Below are 8,845 nucleotides of genomic sequence, written 5' to 3'. Positions count from 1 at the left end.
TTGTTGCTTGTTTACTACTATTCATTGTTGTGATACTGTACATGACGTCCTCCACCCCTGAACGTTTCCGCCGTTCCGGTTTTGGGGTGTGACAGATTGGTATCAGAGCATTGTTTATAGTGAACCGAGTATATCAACCCGTGAAAGATATACAAACTATAAACACAACGGGATTAAAATACTCTGACCAAGAGTTTATACTTTTAAATAATAAAATATTTAACTAGGTATACATACCTGCATTCATACTAAAATCAGTGTCACTAGGACAGAACAAAAGTATTACGATTGTTGGGCAACACAATTAGACTTAGAGACATATGGCCAACCCTGGGAATGATATAGCCTGATCAACTATAGTTTTTTCGAGGAGTGACTAGCATGTGCCTAAGAGTGGTTGTGAGGTTGCAACAAGTCTAAAAACTTACCAACACTACTACAATGAAAACATTAGAACAAAACATAAACTTAAAATACTATAGGAGTATTTTGTGTTACTATAAATTACTTATGTGCAAACTAAAAAGGTCTTTACCAGTAGGTCAATAGTTGCTAAGTGGATACGTTAAAGTTATATGTAACTGGAATGTCATAGACTTAGAATATGTAATCTTTGCTCTACTCCCTGTTCCTTGTTTGGTTGTGGGTTTTGAGTTAGGGTCACTTATTCGAAGGTCTATCCTGTTTTGATTACATATAACTGGTATGCACTAAACAAGTATTGAAGTAACTGATAAAGATTATCTTATAATTATCTAATTAGTACGTCTATTTAGTTATTACTTATACCCCTTTTCTCGCGTAGATATCATGGCTGGATTCCATCTTCCCGGAGATCCATACTTCCCAAACGAAGGCAATGCTGGATGGCTTGAAGAAGAGCCAGAAGATGATCATCCAATCCCTTTGGATGATCACCACGCTGAAGGCTTTTTGGATAGTTCTGACTCCGAGCAGAAGTCAACAACCTACCCCCAGTAGCTCCAAACCCGAACCCTCGTCCAGCATTTCAAGGACTCACACCTCTGTGGGCCACAAACTTGAACAGATGGAGTCAGGAATAGGGTCAACCCGTGCCCTACAATGGGGACAGAAGCTTTTACATCCTAAGCGAGGGAGGTTCAGCTGACCGAGTCCTGCCCATCATGGTCCGTAGGATTGCTCGGAACACCGAGCAAGGTCGAGCAGCTATCGACCGAGTAGTGGAAACTGACGCCAACTCTGGCGTTAACACAGTCCGCATTCGTCAGCTGGAGTCTGCTCATGAAAGGACTCATATCCATAATGCAGCCCTGCAGAGAGAACTTACTGAAACCCAAGCTGAAGTCAGGGAACTTCGAGCTCGATAGGCAATAACAGAAAGGCGCATGAGAGACATGGAGCGCCGTCTGTCAGAATCAAGGACTCACTCAAGTGGCTCTCGTCGTAGATAGAGCCTACTCAACTTTCTCTTTTGGATATAACTTAGTTTATGTAAAAACTCTAGTTTAATTTCCTATCTTTGTGAAGACCTTAGATCTGTTAAGTCATGATTTGGTCTTAGTTCTTTCAAAATTTTCCCATCTTGGTTTGATGTAAGGCCTACTTCTAAGTCACTTTTCCCGAACTTGTTACATCTGTAATACCAGTACATTTGACAGATATCTAATCCCATGGAATTTAATATCCAAATACTATCATCTGTTAGTACTAGATTTACATTCAATCATACTATTCATTTGTGTTGTTCGGCTACGGAGAGTTAGTCCATGAGTCACTCTCATCAATTTCTCTATTCTTACCCGTATTGTCATCTTTGTAAACTTTTAGTTAAAAGGTGCCTCCGTGCCGATCAACGAGCTGCAATCCTCCAGTAACTTCAACACCACCACCTACTCCTTAAATTGATACGGCAGCACTAAATGCTGCAGTTGCTGCGGCTGTGGCAACAGCCATGGCTCAATATCATTCTTCCGGTTCCACCAGAGGTGGAACACCTGTTCATTCTACTCACGGTGAAATCCCCGTGCGCTCGAGAGAGTGCTCCTACAAGGACTTCACCAACTGCAAGCCAAAGTCCTTTAAAGGGACTGGCGGGGTCATTGCCCTCTCGCAATGGTTCGAGAAGACCGAATCGGTTTTTGAAATCTTATCCTGTCCAGAAGGGAGCAAGGTCAAGTTCGCTGCTTGCACCTTCGAGGAAAAAGCCCTGACATGGTGGAATAGCCATGTCAAGTCACTATCTCTAGTGATGGCAAATGCTATAGGTTGGGAAGCTCTCCGAGAGCTAATGATTGAAGAATACTGCCTGAGGGGCGAAATCCAGAAATTGGAACAGGAACTATGGAGCCTAACCTTGAAGGGCTCCGACATAGTTTCCTATACCGCCAAGTTCAGCGAGCTGGTGGCCCTTTGTCCCAATATGGTTCACACAGAGGGAAAGAAAATAGAGAGGTACATCTGGGGGCTGGTGCCTCCATTTCAGGGGAATGTTTTAGCTTCAAACCCCACTACATTCGATAGTGCCAAGAGGTTGGCACAAAGGCTCATTGACCATGGGGTCCGTACCCCATCAGCAACAACAAATCTAGCCATCTCGGAACCCTCCAAATCCACCGACAACAAGCGGAAATTCTGAGATGACAAGAAGAAGAAGAAGGCTGCCAAAAAGCAGCAGGTCGTGGCAGTTCATGCTGCGATTGCGCCTGCCGCTGCTGCTAAGGTAAATCAGTACGCTGGAAGTTTGCAAAAGTGCAACAAATGCAACTTCCACCATACAGGAGCCTGCCGGGAAATGCAGTGCTCTAACTGCAACAGGAAGGGGCACACTACCCGTTTCTGCAAAGCCCCGGCGAGGCCAGTCAACCAAGTCCCCGGCGCTGCAGTGGGCCAAGCTTGCTACAATTGTGGCGAAACGGGCCACTACAAAAGGAACTGCCCAAAGGCAGGGATCGTCGGCGGAGTGGGAAGAGTTCTGGCTATAGGCCACGAGGAAGCGGTTGCCGACCCCACAGAGGTCACTGGTACGTTCCTCCTCGATAACTCTTATGCCTGCATTCTGTTTGATAGTGGAGCGAAGAGGAGTTTCGTGAACCAGAAATTTGCTCACTTGCTTAAGAATAAATCGCATGCACTAAAAGAACCGTTTACAGTAGAAATGGCTAATGGAAAGACAGAGAGTACTAGCTGCATATACATAGGTTGTTCACTAACTCTCGATAACCATTCATTTACAATCGACCTCATGTCGGTTTCAATTAAAAGTATCGACGTCATTATCGGCATGGATTGGTTGAGTCTGCATCGTGCCGACATCATGTGTTATGAAAAGGCTGTTCGCCTTAGTCTGCCGTCTAGCGAAACCCTAGTAATCTATGATGACAAACCCGACACTAACCTTAGCCTCATCTCGAGTATTCAAGCCTAGAAATTCTTGCGAAAGGAATGTCGCGCATTCCTTGCTCATGTTGTCGATATGAGCCAAGAAATGAAATACATTAAGAACATTCCAGTAGTACGCGATTTTCCCGACATCTTTCCAGACGAACTCCCAGGATTGCCTCCACAACATCAAGTCGAGTTGAGAATCGACTTAGTTCTAGGGGCTACCCAGTAGCCAAATCGCCCTATCGTCTAGCACCTGTAGAGATGCAAGAACTGTCCAGTCAACTTAACGAACTGCTCAGCAAGAGCTTTATAAGACCAAGCTTCTCACCCTGTGGAGCTCCAGTCTTGTTCGTCAAGAAGAAGGACGGATCGTTTCGTATGTGCATATACTACAGGGAGCTCAACAAACTGACCGTCAAGAATCGTTACCCTATGCCTCGTATAGACGATTTGTTCGACCAACTTCAAGGGGCGAACTTCTTTTCAAAAATCGACCTAAGATCCGGGTATCACCAGTTACGGGTGTTAGGGGAGGATGTTCCGAAGACAGCCTTCCGAACTCGTTATGGACACTACAAATTCGTAGTGATGCCGTTCGGATTAACCAACGAGCCCGCAATATTCATGGATTTAATGAATAGGGTGTGTCGTCCTTACTTGGATCAGTTCGTCATCGTCTTCATCGATGACATACTTATCTACTCTCGTAGTAAGGAAGAGCATAGTCAACATCTTCAACAAGTTTTGGAAACATTACGATCGGAGAAGCTCTATGCGAAGTTCTCGAAATTCGAATTTTGGATCCTAAGAGTCGAATTGTTAAGACACGTGGTTAGCGAAGAAGGTATACATGTTGACCCTTCCAAAATCAAAGCAATTGTGAACTGGTCAGCACCGAAGACGCCTACAGAAATTCGTCAATTTCTAGGCCTCGCTGGCTACTATCGCAGGTTCATACAGAACTTCTCACGGATTGCGAAGCCTCTTACGACTTTGACCCAGAAGGTCGTGACCTTTGACTGGGAAGAGAAGCAGGAGAGAGCGTTCCAAACGCTAAAGCGAGCCTTATGCACCGCACCGATACTATCCCTCCCTGAAGGGATAGAAGACTTTGTGGTCTACTGCGATGCGTCAAATCAAGGGCTCGGCTGTGTTCTGATGCAGAGAGGTAAGGTCATCGCCTATGCCTCGAGACAGCTGAAGACACACGAGGTCAACTACACCACTCACGATCTTGAGCTGGGAGCAGTTGTGTTTGCTTTAAAGATCTGGAGACACTACCTATACGGTACGAAGAGCACTATCTTTACACACCACAAAAGCCTACAACATATATTCGAACAGAAGGAGCTCAACATGAGACAACGACGGTGGGTCGAGCTGCTCAGTGATTATGAATGCGAAATTCATTATCATCCCGGCAAGGCCAATGTAGTAGCTGACGCCCTAAGTCGGAAAGAATACTCTGGTCGTAAGGTCAAATCTTTGACTATGACTATCCATTCACACTTGTCCACACAAATCAAGGAAGCACAACTCGAATCCTTGAAACCTGAAAATGTGGCGGGTGAATCCCTGAGAGGGATGAATTAGAATTTGGAAGTCAAGGGTGGCAGAGCCTTATATCTCATGGATCGGATCTGGACACGAAACACGGTGGTTTCAAAGACTTGATCATGACCGAAGCTCACAACACTCGATATTCCATCCACCCAGGTTCAGATAAGATGTATCCGGATCTTAAAAAGCTATACTGGTGGCCTAACATGAAAGCAGAGATTGCTACCTTCGTAAGTAAATGCCTTACTTGCGCCAAGGTTAAGGTCGAATACCAAAAACCCTCAGGTTTACTACAATAGCCGGAGATACCGGAATGGAAGTGGGAGCGAATCACGATGGACTTCATAACCAAGTTGCCCATGACAGCAGGTGGTCTCGATACCATTTGGGTGATCGTAGACAGGTTAACCAAGTCCGCACACTTCCTGCCTATCAAAGAAACTGACAAGATGGAGAAGCTAACAAGAACCTACATTAGGGAGATCGTACTAATGCATGGTGTTCCTATATCTATTATCTCCGATAGAGATAGTAGATTCACTTCGAGGTTCTGGCAGTCGCTACAAAGTTCCCTAGGAACTAGGCTGGACATGAGTACAGCCTACCATCCACAGACTGACGGACAAAGTGAGAGGACTATCCAAACCTTGGAGGATATGTTGCGAGCCTATGTGATCGACTTTGGGAAGGCATGGGATACTCATTTACCTCTTGTCGAGTTTTCCTACAACAATAGTTATCACACGAGCATAAAGGCTGCTCCATTCGAAGCCCTCTATGGCCGAAAGTGCAGATCCCCTCTGTGCTGGGCTGAGGTGGGTGACACCCAATTAGCTAAAGGACAAGTTCCTGACAGCACTCTCACCGGTCCGGAGATCATTCGGGAAACGACAGAGAAAATCGTTCAAATTCGTGAACGATTGAAAGCCTCTAGAGACCGACAGAAAAGCTATGCAGATAAACGAAGGAAACCGTTGGAATTCCAGGTGGGTGACCGTGTTCTATTGAAGGTCTCACCCTGGAAAAGCTTGATACGCTTCGGAAAGCGTGGAAAGCTAAATCGATGATACATAGGGCCTTTCGAGATTCTCGCTAGAATCGGTCATGTAGCTTACAAACTCAACTTACCCCGCGAACTCAGTAACGTACATTCTACTTTCCACATTTTGAACTTGAAAAAGTGTATGTCCGACGAGACTCTTGTAATCCCACTCGACGAGATCGAGATCAACGAGAGCCTCAACTTCATGGAAGAACCTGTAGAGATCATGGACCGAGAGGTCAAGCAAACGAAGCAAAGTCGTATCCCGGTAGTGAAGGTTCGCTGGAACGCCAAGCGAGGACCTGAATTCACTTGGGAGCATGAGGATCAAATGAAACTGAAATATCCTCAACTTTTTACTTAGTTATTTGTAACTACTTATTTGCTTAAACTCTAATTTCGGGACGAAATTCCCTCTAACGGGGGGATGATGTGGCAACTCGAAATTTCTATCTTGTACAACCATTCACTTCAATAGAAGTCAGACTCATTTCTGTTAACTTGTAGCACCGTTTAGAGCCGTTTGAGTGTTCTAAAGCCTAGTACTTCAAGAGGTAAATATAGGAAGTATACTTTAGAGTTAATTGTGCAACACTTAAGTCTCAAAACTCCAAGAGTTTGGAGTTTACGGCCGTAACATGGAGTTTACGGCCGTAAAATCTAAGAGTATAAATATGACACTTCGTCATTTTATTCATTTTTTTCACCATTTTCAAGCCTAGAAGTCATTCTCTCTCAAGTATCATCCGATTTTTCTTCTTCATCTTCAACTTTGTAAGTGTTTCTTTCCTTGATTAGTTGAAATACTACAACATCTAGTGATTGTACATGATTTCATCCATGAAATCTCTTCATTTTGATAGATCTTCAAGTGTTCTTCATTTCACCAAGAACCCTAAGAACACACACTAGTGTTCTTGAGCCTTAAACACCCTTACAAGCTTTTATATTGTAAGTACTCTTACCATAGCTTGTTGTGTGCTTGAATCACTTAGATTATACCTAGTAAACATCAAGAACACAAGATCATAAGGTGTTTACGGCCAAGGCAATCTCCTTGGGCCGTAAACCCTAATAAAGGGGGCAATATGAGCCCTAGTCCCTTCCAAAGCCTTGGAACAAAGTCTAGAACACTTCCAACATGAACTAAGGACCTTAAACTTCAAAATGGTGCAAAATACCATGAGTTTACGGCCGTAAACTCATGGAGAAATGGTCCGTGGGCCGTAAACACTAGTTAAGGGTGCATATGTGCCACTAATCCTTCCTAAGGCTTAGACTTAATCATAGAACACTCCCAATACATTCATATGGCCTTAAAACATCAAATGGTAGAAGTCACCATGGGTTTATGACCGTAAACCCATTAGGGCCGCAAACCCTAGGCCGTAAACTCATGGGGAGTTTACTCTTGGACCGTAAACTCCAAAGCAAAACCCTATAACCCTTAGATGCAACCCTTAGTACTTCTAGCACTTGAATCAAAGTGTTTTCCATATCCTATGGTGTCTTTACTTAATTAATTAGTTGTTAAATGACTAATTAGATACATATATGTGTCATTATATATCAAATAGGATCCGTGTGTGTGCTCAAGTCTTCACTTGACACTTAGCATCCTATACCATCCGTTCATCCAAACCACTCACTACAGGTGAGTTCATACCCCTTAATCTACCTTTTAAATGATTTTAAATGCTTTTATGGGGGGGGGGGGGAATACAAGTTGAAACATTATAGTTATTATATCAATCACATGTGATTAATAATTGTCAAACAAAGGATTTGCTATTCAATTAGCTTTTTTATCAAACAAAACTACTTCAAATGGTTATCAAATACTTTCACTTGTTAAATACTTTCTATTCAAACTCTTTTAAACTTATACTTTGTCTGTAACGACCCAATTTTCAAGTCCAAAAATTTCTTTTTAATTAACCGACTCATAAAAACGTTCATAAGAGAATACTATGAAAACATATCATCTCATAAAACAATGCATCATGTCTGAAAACCCAAATCATAAAATAATACATATCAGAGTAGAATCCCAGAAAACTCCATGCGGAAATCATGTGTGTGTGTGTGATGCGATGCTACGCCGCCGGCTCCTTCCCCTTAGACAAAGAGGTGCCTGAAACCAAAACTGTAAACCGTAAGCACAAAGCTTAGTGAGTTCCCCCATCATACCACATATCATACAATATCATCGGTATCTTTCAACCGGTAATCTTCATCGGTATCTTTCAACCGGTAATCATCATTGGTATCTTTCAACCGGTAATCATCATCGGTATCTTTCAACCGGTAACTGTCATCGGTATCTTTCAGGCAGGAATTGGGGACTATTCCACCCCCTACCACTAGCATACCACAACAAGATATAAACATACAATCAGGCATATACGGGTACTGACCTACCCTTCGGTCCTAAGGACCGCTGCCAGGCAAACTAATCCCTATCATACACGTAACATGTCATACAAATAAAACTCATGACCAAAGCATGTAACCAGACCAAGATAATTATGACAAAGACAATCACCTTCTAAATACTCCTCTTTGGTGGGCCGACATTGTGGCCTTAGACCCACCCCTACTAGAAGGTAACTCACCTCGTACGAGTAGCTGCTGATACTCCGGGCAGGAAACCTCTGACTGCTGCTGCTCCGGAAATCCTCCGGCTACAATCCCCACAAAACACTCAATCAGAATCTGACATCTACTCCTAGGGTAAAATGACTATTTTACCCCCAACCAAGTCCAAGTCAAAGTCAACTTCCAGTTGACCCGACTCGCCGAGTTGGGCCGTCAACTCGTCGAGTCCCTTCCCTTTACTCGTCCTTATCCACGATTCGACACATCGAGTTTGGCAAT

The sequence above is a fragment of the Lactuca virosa genome, chromosome 4, assembly GCF_052849685.1.
Source record: "Lactuca virosa cultivar CGN04683 chromosome 4, Lactuca_virosa_CGN04683_v6, whole genome shotgun sequence".
Classification (NCBI taxonomy): domain Eukaryota; kingdom Viridiplantae; phylum Streptophyta; class Magnoliopsida; order Asterales; family Asteraceae; genus Lactuca; species Lactuca virosa.
This window is presented reverse-complemented; position numbering follows the sequence as displayed.